Here is a 17,339-nt window from a genome sequence, read left to right as displayed (position 1 = left end):
TGGAGATTTGGGTCTACTTTTTCTTCTATTAGGCACAGGGTCTCTCGTTTAATTCCTAGATTCTTGATCCACTTTGAGTTGAATTTTGTGCATGGTGAGAGACAGGGGTTTAATTTAATTTTGTGGCATATGGATTTCCAGTTTTCTTAGCACCATTTGTTGAAGATACTATCTTTATCCCAATGACATTCTTATAGAAATAGAAAAAGAAGTCATGAAATTCATCTGTAAAAATAGGAGACTCAGAATGGCTAAAGCAATCCTTATCAAAAAGAGTGAAGTAGGTGGCATCACTATACCAAACCTTAAGCTATACTACAGAGCAATAGTAACAAAAACAGCATAATATTGGCTCCAAAATAGGCCCAACATTTGGATACTTCTAATCATCAATTTTACTTTAATTTGAAGATTGAATAGATAAATATATATTTTGCTCAAACATTTATTTCATTCTCTTCAATGTGTAGAATGTTTACCTCTGGGTTTTAACATCTAATGAAATGGAGAAAATATAGTCAGTATAACTAAAGGATGTTAGCTATTGGCATCTGTCTCCCTTTACATTGTTCCTTTCAAATATGTTTCATATTTTAGCAGACAATGACAAATATTTTCACATTTATTATAAAATAATTGACATAATAAACATATTTAATGCACAAAGTGTGGTAAGATTTGAAATATGTTCATTTGGCATAGTTATTGAGATTGATATACTTTCTTATATGAATCACTAGTTAATTATTTTTACTACTAAGCAGTTTTAAGGTCTATTCTAAAATTCATTTATCCATTCATGTGTTGATGGACAGCTACCCATTTTGATAATTATAAATATCCTATAACTAAATATACCCATATGCTATGACTAAATATACCCATTTCATATGGATATATACTCTTCAGTAAATATTCAGGAGTGAAATGGGTGGGTCATATGTTAGGAATATGTTAAATATTTGAGCTATTACATTATTTTAATGGATAGTAATATTTTACAGTGCCATGATCAACAATTTTTATGTTCTCTTAATAAATTGATTTCTTTATCATTATGAAAAGAACTTCATACTTGGTGATATCCTTTGTTCTATAATTTACTTTGCCTATTATTATACAGTTATAGCAGCTTCTTTTCATTAGTTAAGCATGGCTCATGGTTCCCAAAATTTAACTTGATCAAGTATTAACACTGAAAGTACATTTCTTTTGAGTTACAAAAAGCTTGAATTGCATTTTTATCCTATCTGACAATCTGTCTTTTTATTATAGTGCTTATGTCATTGACATCTAATTGATAAGATTGGGGTTAAGTCCACTTAAAGTTAGCTGTTGAGGTAATAACTGATTGTCTTCAGTTTTAGCATGATGAAAACATTTATATTCCCCAATTTTTTAAAATATTAAAAAGGAGGAATCTTTCAGCTTGAAGTTCAACTGAACTTCAAAAGAAACACCTGCCTACATACCCATTTTTGCCTTTGTAAAGATCTTATTTATAATTAACTGTAATTTAACAATTTAAACATCTGCTCTGAATTTATAAGCCTACTTTTAAGAAAACACATCAAATATTTTCATTAGAAGAGTCTTCCCTAATTTAATTTTATAAAGACTATTGTATTTTATGCATAAAACGAGTTAAATATATGTGAAATTGTACTTCCTATATCTTTCTCCAGGTTTAGTTCAATGCTTTTGGCCCATGATTCCAAAGTGGGTGTTAGAGTCCTAGGAAAGTCTAGACTTCCAGTCCTTTCTGAAGTTTTAAACTAGCATTATAGACAGAGGTGGCCAGATAAATTGTCTGATACCATATTATTTTGGTCTTTCTGATCACATTCCCAATGTTGTCCTATCTTGTATTCTGTATTTTGCAGTGTGTGCAAAATAAATGAATATAACTTTATCACTTCTTCCACTAACTTCATATGTGAGGAACAAGCTTACACATCTATCAAAAAGTGACAAATTTGATAAAGCTTAAAAGTTGAATTATAGTAGAACAAAACCAAATTGACTTATGCAAACAAATTTTACATTGTTACCTTTATATTCTCTTAAATATATGTATGCCTTTTATTAATATATTTGATACATAAGTAAAGCTGAGTTATTAAGAAAGCTACTAATATATACACGATCTTAAATCCTTAAATACCTTAAATACCTTCACTCAATTATTAGTGGGGATAGATATATTTTAACATAGAAGGCAATTTTGATAGTGGCCTATGATAATCTCTTGATGCTGTATCTCATTTGGTTCAGATATAAATATTTTGAAAGATGAATGCATTTTTTTAGTAAAGAGAAATCCTTAATATATTCACATTACTCAATATCTTATATCTTTAGTAGCCCATTGGTTATCAACATTAGGTCATAGAATATTTTCACAGAGAGCTGGTACTAGCTGTAAAATCATATTACTGTACCACATAATTATCTTTCTGACAAGAAGGTATAATATTTTCAGAATAACTGTTAGCATATAGAACTGCAAAATACTTACCTAACATATACCAATGCTTGTTTGTCCATGGCACCTGGTTATGTATGACAGACTGAGAATAAACATTATAAACGGTAATCCAGATACATGGGTGAAGATTCAGTTTTTATTCATTTAGAGCCTTATAAGATAAGAGAAACATCTCATAGGGCTCATAGTGATCATATTATATTCTAGTAATAAGTATCCCTGAAAGTCTTAGTACTTTTACTACCAGTTTCTTTTTATCCTAAGTGATTATACACTGAGCAATGTTGATTCTGTGGAGTGTTTGATTTGGAAATATGAGATTTTCTGATGGAAACATCGCTGGGGGTGTGGCCCAGTGGTGGTACACTTATCTAGCATGCACAGGGCCTTGGGTTCAATCCCCAGCACCACAAAAAAAAAAAAATAAAAACTAAATGTTATTATTTCTGTTTCAGATAATGGGCTAGGCACAGAGGACAATGGTATTGAAATTTACTTTGTTACTAGTGATAGAATTTCCCAAATGATGGGAAAAATCAAGTTTCAAATTCCAAATGTGATCAGAATAATAATCTTTTTTTTCTTAATATTTCTTGTGGGAGATTGTAGTTCCTAAGGATGACTTGTCACACATACCACATTCCATTTGCCAGTTGCTCTGTTTAAAATGTGATGCTGACATACCTTCCTTGAGAGGTGTGGTCTGTTCTCTGTGCTCAAACCTCATTGTACTTTTGTGACTTCTTTGAACAACAGAATGTGGTAGAGCGATGTTGCATAACTTCTGAGATCCAACCATGAGTGGTAACATGGCTTCTCTCTCTTGGAAGGCTTGTCATGGCAATGTAAACGACACGTGCTCCAGCTGTCAGTCCCAGCTTCTCATCCATCTGACTATCAGCATCATGATCAGACATGTAAGTAAATAAGATTTCCAGTGTTTCTAAACTTGGATTTTGAGTCTTCTACCTCGTTGCAGACATTGTGGAACAGACGATCTGGGTACTTTCTGAATATATGACCAATCAAAACTGAAGTAATGCTTATTGCTTTTGGCTCTAAGTTCTGAGATAATTTGTTGCATAGCAATAGATAACCAATGCATCTATGCAGCTCTTTTAAAAAAAAATAATTGTGGGTTTTATAATCATGCTACCACTACACTTGTCCCCTTACCCAGGTACATTCAGCTCTAACTAATTTTTGCTACATGGCAGGGTTTCCGAGCTCTGGTATTGGTACATATTTCATACTAGGGAGGGGGAATGAGTTTGGATAGGGACAAACATTCCCAGGAATAATTGTTATTTCCACAGTGATAATCACTACAAGTCCAATGATGAAGGGGAAATGCTGTATCTGGCAGCATTATGTTATCTCATTATATAATTGTTTTGTTGCTTAGATTGCCATGATTAAAATAAGCTTTACTAAATACCAATTCCATGATCTAAAATATTTTGCTACTATAATGCACTAGCAATGCTTAAGCATTGTTATTTTTTTCTACCTGAAAATTTAGGAATCCTGTTATCAATAAGTTGGTAATAAGAGTAGGTGTTTATTTGAAATTATTCATGAAGCTGTTGGGGCAATCATAATGAGTAAAATGAGCTGCATATGCAATTTTATTGCTAAATAACCACAATTAAAGGTTAAGTGAAGTTGTGCTCATGTTATTTGAATATCTTTTTTTTTAGTAGAAAGTAGATAGTTGGCAGTGTGACAGTATATTTTAAATTTGTAGTAATTTTGATTTTAAAAGGTCATCTAGTCAACCTTTTCTTTTCCAAATAATCTAATAATTCAGTGTTATTGTCTTGTGTATTCTCTTCACTCTCCTGAAAAAATGCCAAGTCATTTATACTTTAGCTAACAAATTATTGAGAAATCTTACATTAATAACTTTTAATTCACATGTAAATGCTTATCAGTAATGGTGATTTATGTTCTCTTATTTTCCAGCCAGGTATATTTATAGAGATATGAGAAGCACTAAACTCTAGCAATATTTTTTAAACTGGAGGTTGGAGGTAAATATTTAACCCTAATGGTTCTTGTCAATAGCAATAATATGGGGAGTATCTGTAAATAAAAAAAAAAAAAAAAAAACAATTGAGGGATATGGATTTCTTTTCATGTTTTATTGGCTATATTTTAAAGGATTTTAAATGGTTTACTAAAACATGTTTCATAATACATGCTTAAGTGTATGTATAAGTCTATCAATACTAAATTTCTTGTGACCTAACTTCTTAAAAATGATAGGTCCAGTGGCACAGGCACAGGCAGGTATTTCATATCTTCTTGAGGCTTCTCTGGTTTAATCTTTGTGATTCCTCTGTTTCCCCTAGGATGTATCCACAAAGTTTTAGTACTTGAGTCTCACTCTACTAAGGGTAGAGAGGAACCCAATTACACACTCTGCCCCAGCCATTTCCACAAATCATATTTATGATTTCCTCCCTGGTATACTCAGTATTTGCTCCAGTCAGTTTTATTTTTGTATGAGGGTTTTTCCTTATCACTATCTAGTCTACTTCAATTTGAGGTCAGCTGCTGCTCACAATTCACTTCCAGGGTTAAGGAATCTTGTGCATATTTTTTACCAGCGCTTTATGATGATTTTCCACAGTATTTGTTTCTGAACTCATTAAGCGCAGAGGCTACATTGCCTTTTGGTATTGACACTCCCTAGCACAGTGCTTGGAAAATATAGCAAACTAAGTTTAGTTTGAATAAATTGCACCTTGAATGATGTGAAGGGTATTGGAGTTTTTATAGCAACACAGTCAAAAGATAGTTCAAGGCATGATTCTAAAGAACAATTAGACCAAAGAGTAGAAAACAAGAGAGGTGGAAAAGGAGAAAACTAGGAAGATGGAATGGAGAATTCAAAATCTAGCTCATGTATTACTGAGAAAATGTTGCTAAGGCCAATATAGAAATATCTGTTCTCTGAACTTTTGGCAGTTTCTTTAACTGCTCTACACAAATTTTCATATACTAGCCAGTAAAAAAGTGTAGATATAATTCATCTTGTTATGATTTAGACAAGTGACCCCAAAAGCTCCATCCATATGTTAAAGGCTTGGTCTCTGCCTGTAGGACTACTAGGAGGTGGCAGAACCTTAAGAGGTGGGACCTAATTGGAGGTCTATGAGTCACTGGGGATGTGCTCTTAATGGAGATAGTGGGACCTGGCCTTTTTCTCTTACTTTCCAGCTATGAGCTGGGCAGTTTTGCTCTGCTACAAGATGAACCACCTTACTACAGGCCTAAAAACAGGGGCAAACAGTGAAAAACTAGAACCTCTGAAATCATGAACCTAAATAAATCTTTTCACTTCAAGTTGATCATCTCAAGTATTTGTTATAGTAATGGGAAACTAACTTTACTGAAAAAATTAACTATGTATGTAAGGCATGTGTATGTAGGCCACATAGCCATGTATGTAGGCCACACTACATGTTTCACAGATTTATGGTTCAAGAAATGCTAAGTATTATGGCTTATGCATAGTGGAAAAATGAAGACATATTTCAATAAAAAGGCAAAGTATTTTTGTGAGACTTTAAAATTGGCTTCAAAAAGATCAGAAATCAAGAAATAAAGTGGTGTATAAGGAAATTACATGCTGAACATTATTTGTGAACTTTTTACTTCTAAAATTATAATTAGAAACAGGATTATTTATGTTAACTGCATGCATGAAACTAATACTAGTAAGAAATTAATATCCGATTTCTTTGTGCTATAAAGACTAAAGAAATACTTTATTTTGGGGGGATTGGCTGACTTCACTTAGCATTATCTTCTCCAATGCCATCTGTTTACTTGCAAATGCCATGATTTTGTTCATTTTTAATGCTGAGTAATACTCCATTGTATATAAATGCCACATTTTTTTTTTTAATCCATTCATCCACTGAAGGACGTCTAGGTTGGCTCCACAGTTTAGCTATTGTGAATTGTGCTGCTATAAACATTGATGTGGCTGTGTCCCCGTAGTATGCTGTTTTTAAGTCCTTTGGGTTTAGTCTGCAAAGAGGAATAGGTGGGTCAAATGGTGGTTCCATTCTCAGATTTCCAAGGAATCTCCATACTGCTTTCCAAATTGGCTGCACCAATTTGCAGTCCTACCAGCAATGTTTGAGTGTTCCTTTTCCCCCACATCTTCACCAACTCTTGTTGTTGTTTGTCTTCATAATAGCTGCCATTCTGAGTGGAGTGAGATTATATCTTAGAGTAGTTTTGATTTGCATTTCTCTGATTGCTAGAGATGATGAGCATTTTTTCACATATTTGTTGATTGATTTTACCGAATGTTTTCTCTGCTATAAGGGTGTGACTCATAGTGGGGTAGGAAGGGAGAGCATGGGAGGATTAGATTAGGTCTAGATAGGGAAGAGGGGTGGGAGGGAAAGGGAGGGAAGGGATTAAGGATGGTGGAATATGATGGTCACCATTATACAAAGTACATGTATGAAGACTTGAATTGGGTGCCAACACACCTTATATACAAACAGATCTGAAAAATTATGGTATATATGTGTATTAAGAATTGTAATGCAAAAAATGCATGTGTAATGTCATAAGTTGGTGTGAACATACTTTACATAGATATGAAAAATTGTGCTCTATATGTGTAATTAGGATTGTAATGCATTCCACTGTTGTGTATTAAAAATAATAAAATCAATTAAAAAAAGATATCAACAACAACGACAAAAAAGAAATAGACTTTAGATACCTGTTTTTGAGATTTCCACCCACCTTGGTTTAATCAAAGTGTCCTTCAAATTCTTGACCATTCTAAATCTCAAGAAAAAATATTGAGGTGTTTTAAAATACAAGTTGTTGTTAAACTATGATTTATTATAGCAATTATTACTTTCCAGAACTGTAAAACATAATAGCACTGGACCTGAGGGGAGGGACAACATCTTTTTCATCTTTTTGTCCTCAGAGTTTAGCATGTTCCTTTCACAGAATAAGTACAGTGTTTGTTGAACTGGACTAAATTGAGGCACAGAAAAGAGTAACTATGAAGATAGTTATTCATGTCAAAGTGTGAATATTTACACATATTTAATTTAAAGATGTTCAAATTATAGTAAAATAGTTGCTAACATAGTAGGAAATGAATAAAAAATAGAATTTTATTTAGAAGGCATTTTGGATATATGAATAAGCATAAATTTCCTAAGAAGCTATTTTAATGAAAAAATAATCTATGTATAGGAAAAGTCAGTAACTATTAAAGACAACTAACAGTACAATATTAATGAGTTACCTACTGGATTGCACTATTTTTCTAACCCTAATTGCTTTTATTGTTTCTAAATACTATCTTGGATTCTTGGAGGAGCACTTTTTTCTGCTTTGAGGGTGGTATAACTGGATTCTTGCATTTTTCCATTATTGCTTAGTTGGGGTACTTCTGGTGAACCTCTCATATTCTATACTGTTTGCATCTGAGTGACTAACAGATGATTTTGGCCAATGGCACATCTCTCCTGGGGCACTGAAGGTCAATTGAAGAAATGAGGATGTTAAAATGTTTGCCAATGATGCATTCTATTTAAATAGATGTAAGTTTATATAGTGGTACCCTCTATAGATAATGTATGTTCATATCAGATCTGTGTGTGAATCTTCAGTCCTTCTAATAACAGCTGCAAACAATTTTGGCAAAACTTCTTATTTATAGTCTTGTTTCTTTAGACTTTCAACTTTCAAAAAATGTCAACTAAAATGTCTATTAAATATTTAAGTACTAGAGGAGATCAGAGGCAAGGGAAATTGCTTTATGCAGAAGTGCTCTGGAAAAAAAAATCCTGAAATATTTGATGTGGGACTTGAAGAATAGGTAAAATGTGAATGTTACATGAAGAAAGCAGAACATTCAGTGATGGGGAGAGCCTGGTATTAAATGATGGAAGCTGAAAATTATAAATTGCATTTCTGAGAGAAGTAGTAGAAATAATTTCATGTTGAATTACAAATGAAAGAGTATAAAAGTAGTTTGCAAATGTATTTTCAAGTTCTTGATGCTGGGTTTGAGAATTTTGCACTTTATTTTGTATACTGTATATAGCACACTTTTATGTCTTTTTCCCCCCAGTGTTTTATCATCTAAAGATAGAAAACCCAAGTTATACTGCTAAAGACAGTGAAGTTATACTTTATTTAAAATATTATTCTAAACTAAAGATTAATGAAAATAACAAATAATTCATTTCTTGGAGTTTGCTTTGCATTTGAGTCTTTAGTTTTAAATTTTAATTAGTACATAGAATTATTAGTAAAGTATGAATTTAAGTCTTGTCAATAAGAAAAAACATTCTCAAGTTATAGAATAGCAAAAATGAAGAAGCTAAGAATTTTAAGTAAATATTTTTAGATTTCACCTTAAGAATTGTGGGAAAGAAAAATTGAGGCAAGATTAAAATCACAAAATTAGTATCTACAAAGAGATTTGATAATTAAAGGAGAAACTATTGCAGCACTTCTGATCACAAAGAAAAGGAAATATATCCTTATACACAATTAGATCAGTATTGACATACAATCCACACAATGAAGTATCTAAATTTCTATTGAACCTAAAAGAACCACTATAATTTCTAGGCTAAATTGACAAGATAAATTACAGAGCATCATTTTATTACTATTGTTGGCTTAAAAAATAAGTAGTAATCATCATTTGAATGTTGACACTATGGTGTAGGCAAAACATCTGGATTTTATAGACCTTCTTTTGTTCATTATCTGCATAGAATTTTACAAAGTAAATACCCACACTTTTCCTATTTAGAGTTTATTCTATAGGTATTTCATTTTTTTTTAATCTACTGCCAAATCTGCTTTGATGAAACAATCAGAAAATACAGGTGCTTAGGTATTATATACCATCAATATCTGTGTGGTCCAAAATGGTAGTCATTGGCCATATCTTGAATTAGAATTCCTGAATTGTACCTAGTTTGCATTAAGATATGCTGTAATATAAAATATAAATTGAAGACATAGTGTATACACATAAACACGATAAAATACGTATGGTTGGAAAATGAATTTCACATGTTTCTTTTTATCTATAGCTACTAGAAACTTAAGTTTTACTTGTGGCTTATGCTGTATGTCTCTGACATCACTGATCTAGAGCTTGAAGCAATAAAATCATTCAATCATGGAGAGAGAAATCGTACCTCCTCTCATAGAATAATGAAATGTCCGGCAGCCTAATTGTGGAAGCAAATAGCTGAATCAGAGCTTCTGGCAAATGAGCCTCTAAGCTAGGACGTAGCAGTGGAAGTTAGATAACTCAGAATGTCAGTATTAATTTGTGAAGAGTGTCTAATCCTCCTCTATCTTGTATCTACAAGGAGGAAAAGATAAACTTATTTCAATGTGCAGTGGCTCTCCATAGTGGTTGCCCAGAAACTGTGGGTCCTTGGTTGAAGGACAGACATTAGTTCAATATGGGATCCAGGAGCTTGCTAACTGCACTGACTTGCTATTAAAAAATGTCTTTTTCAACACCAGTTTTGTTTTAATTCAAATAATTAGACTTTTTATTACAAAGCATCAAAATCAGCTTTTAAAACAAATCTTGTCTTTATGTTCTCCTAGGGGGTAGCTTAAGATTTCTCATGTCACTATATACACAGAAAACATTATTTTTGAATAAGTGGAGTTGCAAGTGCCATTAATCAAATTTACAAGATTGTTTTGTAATATGTTTTGCCTGTCAACTTTCTTGTTAATTCTTTTTATACCCCACAGTGAAAATGACCCATCATACAATCTGTTGATGGCATTCATTGAATTAGAATTAGGCTTATAATACATCTCAGACTTTAAAGTGCAGTAATCAAGAAGATGTCATTTTGCATGTGGTACTTCCATATGGCATACATTGGTAGTGATTGGGTCTTTTAGTCCAGTATGAGCATATGATTTACGCCGACGCCTACACATCTAAAAACCAGGCAATGCATTTTTCTCTCCTCAATTTTTTGTCATAATGCAAAACATTTTTACAAAAGAATTATATAAGGGTTTTGCCTGTACCATTCATATTTTTAACTTTTAGAGTTTTATCATTTTGTTCAAGGCACATAACTACATGATATAGCATTACATATATAGACAGTCTTTGTTTTGAGTGATGCAGGGTAAATGAAAAACTTGGACTTATGGGAATTGAGTCTTCATGTTTTTAGGTTATAGAACAAGTACCAAATGCTAAGAAAAGTTGTATAAATAACTATGAACATTCCAATTTTAGACATAATATACCATAACATACAAAAAAAAAAGAAATGAAGGTATGTCCTATAGCATAGACAATTAAATTCTGTGCAAAAGGATGATACTCATGATCCATAAGAGGCTTCCAAGATGATGTTAATTTAGAAAAATGTCACTTTAATTTCCTTTATCTTTTCTCCATATTTATGCTGTAAAAATTGAGTATAAATATTTTGCTGCAATGTAGACTAAAAATGACAATGTAATACAACCACTTAGAAAAGTTCTGTAAGGCTCTTGATGAGCTATGAGAATCTAACAACAGAATCAAATATCAAATTTTATAAAGAATTAGGCATATTCAATTCGTAGGGTTCTTCTATGAAAGACTTACCACTTTTAATCCTAAACCATAAAGCTTTAAGCTTTGTTTGGTGGAAAAAATTTCAAGTACATAATTAGGAATCTATAAAATTACTAATTTTATTCTGATCTTTTTGAAAAGATTAAGGAGGTCAATTGCAACAATCTCATGCTAGCATCCTTGTACTTGTTCCTAAACGTGATCACTGCTATTCTAAAATTCTCATTTGTTTTGAATCCTTTACCACTATAAACAACCTATGCAAATATCAATCTTATAATTTGCCAAGAAATATATTAAATTATTTTCCTCGGTTACTTGTCTAATTCTTATAATCTTTTGAATTTTGTACCATAGGTGTCATTCTTCAGATGAGAAGAAAAAGGCTAAGACAGAATAATTTGTCCAGATTACAAAAACAGAAAATGAAGAATCAGACCCTTGTCTACTCTCCTTGCTGTTTCTTGCCTTCTCGTGGGAAATCATTTATTTTTCCAATTTCCTTCTGAAGTGCTGTTGTCAGTTGTCTCTCATTTTCTTATTGCCCATTGTTTTCTTAATATCTAGTAATTTAGTTGGTTTTAGTTTTCCTTTTCTGAAATTTGATGAAACTATACACTTCCCAAATTTTTGCTTTATTGTTACCAACTTACTTCGTTCTTGATTATTCTTACTTCTGATACAATTAACTAGGTCAGGATCGTAATTTCTTCATGGTATTGATAGCAGTGTGTTACAGTGCTTCTGTTTCTGTCTTAATGGCACTTTTATTTCTCATTTAATGACTCCCAAGTATTTCTTAATTTTCTTTAATCATTTTTCTCAACCATCCATTTTAATAGATCTAGTTTTTGTTTCTAAAAATGATATTTTTTATTATAATTCTTGAACTCTGACTAGGTGTCTGTTCTAATTGTGTGAATTCTCCCATGTTTACTCCTATGGGACCCTTATGTATTTCATTCCAAGGCTCCCAAAGATTTAGTAAAGTTTTAGTAAATTGTGATAATAAAGATGAAAACCAGTGTCCTGCATCAAATGAACAGACAACATTCCCTCCTTTTCATCTTTTTTTGAATTATTAAATTTTTGGCATGATTTTTAACCTCAGGGTAATAGTGCATTTTCTCCTTTGCTAAATTTGCATGTGTGCTCATTGTTAGCTCTTTGATGCAGCAATCACTATTTTTTTGCTTCCTATTCTTTATATTATGTAGCAGTGCCAAGTACACAGTAGATATCCAAATAAACATACATTGGGTAGATTGTTGGTCATAGAACATATTTTTCTCATAAAACTGTATGGTCAGTCAGCTTCTTTTCTATGTAACATAAGAAAATTACATGTTTTTTTTTTTTTTGTAATATAACTCTTGAGAGTACCTCAGCTAATTTTAATGACATTAGGAGATAATTTGTTACTTTTTTTTTAATTGTCAAAATTATTTAGGGACGAGAGAAGAAAATATCTAGAAGTTTACTTCTCAATCTTAAGTAAATGTGAGTTAGAATGATATTCATCTAATCAAACTTATTGAGAAAGGTCACTACTTTGGATTTTGTGACTGAAGGTAACAGCTGATACAGAATAGCATTATATAAAGTTTCCATTGTACCCTGCCTTTTATCCTTCCTCTACCCTTGATTGTGTGGTGCCAGAGAGCTATTGTTAAACAGCTCTGTGACTTATTCATGTAATCCTGTTACCTGGACTTTATATGCTAATTTGTGTTTTGTCATTGGGAAGATAATTTAAGAAAAAAGATGAGGCCTTATGCTTTGTTCCAATGCCCTGTGTGTATATTGTGGTCTATCCAAAGATCCTTCCTATTGTATAACTGCATTTACTGAGTAAAACCTTAGCCTGACAGTGAAAGAGTGTTTTCACCACGTGCAAGAGGCCATTTGTCAAAACTGACCTTTTCTGTGAAACAGCTACAATTATTAGTTGATTCAAGTGTCAAAGCCCCATCATAAGATAAGGAAGTCAGCTAGGAATTTTTTTTTCATTTGATAATAGGTTTCAGAAAGAGTTATAGATAGATTTGATGTTTCTGTCTAAGGCTGAAAACTTAGCCTGAAATGTGCCTGGGACAATTTAGATAGCTACCTTTGTTGAACTGAGTTATATATCACAATTTTAGTTTCCTTATAGATTGTTCATAAAATCATAATAACTCTCTGAGCAATATCTTGTTTTTATTTATGTTGTTTTAGTTCTGACACATACGCAAAGGTACAACAAGAACTTTACAAAATAAAATTTCTCTAGGATACAATATTATAGAATGTGTAAGTTTAAATCAGCTATAGATGACAATGTAACCTTTTATTTAAAACCTCAGATGTAGATTATTGATTATAAAATTAGGTTCATAAGTTTGTAAACAAGGTATTTAATACAAATAAAAGTTTAGTTGTGAGAAATACAAAACCATAAGAGAAACTACATCAGGAAACTTTTAATAGACAAATTAAGAAAAGCTTCCCAATGCAACACACTATAGCCATCCTTCCAAATATTAGAACAATAGTTATTTTAAATTTAAAGGTATGCCAAGATTGTAAGGTCTTGCACAGAGTTTAGAGCTATTTAAAATATGTTTATATAAATTATAAATATTAAAAGAATACATCAGAAATGTTGAATTGAAAATAATTATGTGCAAAAGATGAGAGTAGGGAAAAAAGCAAAAAGAAATTTTTAAAAGGCAAAAATTTTAACATTAAAATTATGGAGTGTGATAGGCCTGAAGCCTGTTTTCATGATAAAAAAAAATCTGGCCAGAAACTAATGTGCCTTGTAATAGCTAGAGTACTATTAAGCAGCCATATGGAGAGCTAAAAATAGTCTTCTTAAGTCTATCTTTGGTGGAGATGTCACCTTGAAGGTGAAAAGAATAGAAACATGAGCTTTATGGAGTGAATTATGGATTTATCTACATATGGACACTAAATACTACAGAAATATGTCAATTTGTACCAATTTATTTAAGTATCAACTTCTAAATGCAAGAAACCTCTCCAATCAACCTCTCTGTACTAGGCTTTTGTTATCCTTAAACACAATGCATCTTATTCTAGTCCTGGTTTGAATGGTTCTGTAAATCATGAAAATTACCATGCAAACTGGAACTGTGAAGTGTACTTTTAGTTATCAGTGGAAAATTTCTGATTTACAAGTTTTTGTAAAAATATTAAATACTCTTATTGTCATTTATAAATGATAGAAAATGAAAAAAATGGTAAAAACTAATTTAATAAACTACAATTGGGATTCATTATTTGGAATTAGTATGTTTTATTTGTTAGAAACCTCCCAAGAGTAGTTTTAAATAGTGGTTTGGATTTTTCTCATATAACTTACAGTATGATGCAAGCATCCTTCTATATATGTCTACACTAATTATTCTACTCCTTTGAGTTTGCATCAGATTTCAATATTTAACCATTGTGTCTTCAATGTTGTATACTATCTGAGTCTGTTTAAAATAAAGGCTTACCCCACTTCTATTCCTTTTTATCATTCACTACAAATGATCACCTTTATGATAATTTTTGCACACGTAGTCTTGAATGACAGAAGTATCAACAAACTCAAGGCCCTTTGTGTGTGTGTGTGGGGGGGGTGGGAGCGGGGGGGGTCCCATTTATATTTTGTTCTAATGTATCTTCAGCATTACTACTTCTTGTATCTTTGTACTTTAATCTACATTAGCCAATTCCTTCTTCAACTATCCAATTTAAAAAAAAAAAGTTACTTTGATTTAGCACTGGAGGCAACACAACTATGTACTTTACTGTCTGTGTAAACCAAGTAACAGAGGCCCAGTGATGTATTGTCAGTAGATTCAAAGAGTTGAGATTAGTCACTGATCATGACACATATTATTTAGCAGTGGTTTGCATACTGAATGCTAGAACAGTTTATACAACTCTGGTTAACGTACTGGGCTAATTGCTGTTTAACCTGTTATTTAATTAAAACATGGTAACAAATTCAAGCATATTGGAGCCAATGCACAGTGTAGACTGACACTGTATGTCATTTTGTATGCTCTATTATATTGTTTATACAGGTTTTTCCTTTTGTATAAACCTGAAATTGTCTCTGAGGATATGACCTAAAAAGCACATAATTTGTTCTAATCTGTAAAGTGTCTAAATGCCCCTGATTCCTACTGAAGCAAATTTTGAGATATTTGTACTGCTTGTGATGTGTTATGCTTTTAGGATTTTATCTATAAAGACGTTTTATCTTAAAAGTATCTTTTGCTGGAGGAAAGAGGGTAGAAAGTTGGGGAATTGGGCACAATGACCCTCCCAGTTATGAAAAATCCTCAAATTAAGATGTAACTTTATTTTTAAATGAACTTACATGTACAATCTAGATTTATACTGATGGAATTAGGGAATATTTTTATTTTTAAAATCTGCCTTTTCAATCCAAACAATGTATAATATATCAATAAGTATATTAGAATATTTAAAGTTGTCTTAATATTCTATTATATAATATGTAGCACTATAGTGCACATACATAGGCACACTTTGTATATAATGGGTATATGTTCAAACTATATATTACATTGTTTCTGTTAGTAGAACTTTTTAAGTATAAAATTTCAAGTATATAACCAATGCATTTTCTTGTTTGGGCACTTAAGCTATTCTAGTTTTCTTCTCCATGAATGTTTCTCTATCCCAGCGTGTCTCAGAATATAGAATTTCAGAGCTGGAGGAGATCATGAACTTGTGTAGATCTTTCATATTACAGCAGAAAGTGGAGAATGAGAAGATATGAGAAACAAAATGGAAGTGGTTCATATTTTCTCCAATAACCCAATGCAGTTAGAGTGTTTATAATCTGGAAAGTATACTTTTGTATCTTTTATTTTACTCAGTGCTTATAATAGCTGTTTGAAGCTGGACAGCAGGAATTGTTAAATCTGGTTTCTGTTGGTACAGTTGCTTTAACGAAGTCAAGTATCTTTCCTAAGGTGACACAGCTGGGAGGTAGAGAACTCCTTAGCCCTTATCTCTTCACCAGAGAGCCAAGGCTGTATCTGTTACTTACCCTGTGGCCTTTGTATAATTGGAAATGGAAACAGTGTCCACACATATGTGTAGAACCTCATTTACAGAAACAACTAAATAAATCTTTGACTGATTTTCTGAGCAAGTCCTTGGAAACCTTGATCCTTTTCAAAGGTTGACAGGTGTTATTACTATAATCTGCAAAATATAATTTGCTAGAAATACCTTTAATTCAAGGTCAAGCTGAAAGCTTTCTTTAGTCATTTTCATTATGTCTAAGAGTAAAGGGTTTTCTCTTAGAATACAATCTGTATTACTTTTAAATCACATGTGTTAATGCTCTGCGTGGGTAGTAGTCCAGGTAGGCTCAGAATTCATTTCTTCTGCATCTCCCTTCACTTCTATCTAGTCTGAATGATAATGACCTTATTAGTTTGTCTTCAAAAGGCTTCTAAATTTTTCAGACAAGTTTTTTTTGTTACATACATATATTCCGTTTTTCTACCAATTATCTAGGCAGACAACTTAAAAATACATATTGACACAAATCACAGAAGTATGTAAAGAAGTTAAACATTATTAGCTTTTAAATGGAGTATCTATTTTTGTTTAAAGATCTTGTTTTGAGTTCTCTGTATCAATGCTATTCATGCAAAGCATCTATCTTAAAAGAAGAGGATGCTTGCTCTAAAATGTTGCTATTTTCAAGAGTCAAAACTGATACCTAAATATACCCCTGTGATTTTCCTAGTGCATCTTTCATGCTCAACTACCCTATGTACATGGTTTGAAGATGGTTAAAATCTTCATGTAGAAGATTTGAGTTTTCTAGGTTTATAGAAAATTTGATGTGATAAATAAAAATATCTTAGAAATCTCTTTTTGTCAAGCTATGATAAACGAGTGTAAATCTTATGATGTAAATGTTTGCAGGTATGGGATTAAAATATTTGCATTGAAGAAAGCTCTTGATGTAATATCTTGCACACACCTTTTTCAGTAACAATAGGCAATCAACAATTTTCCTTTGTCTTAGTTAAAAAGGTCAAATTATTATGTGCCTGTTTCTGTAAATATTAATGAATCACTTTGTAAATGCTTCTAGATTTATAAAACTTAAAACTACCATAAAAGAATCACCATGTAAAAATGTTTTATTTAAATTTACCTGAAAATTATGTATGGAGAATC

Source organism: Marmota monax, unplaced genomic scaffold (genome assembly GCF_021218885.2).
Source record: "Marmota monax isolate L192 unplaced genomic scaffold, Marmota_monax_Labrador192_F-V1.1 WCK01_AAM20220418_F8-fsc00509, whole genome shotgun sequence".
Lineage (NCBI taxonomy): Eukaryota > Metazoa > Chordata > Mammalia > Rodentia > Sciuridae > Marmota > Marmota monax.
The sequence above is the reverse complement of the archived record's forward strand: the minus strand, read 5'-3'. Positions refer to the sequence as shown.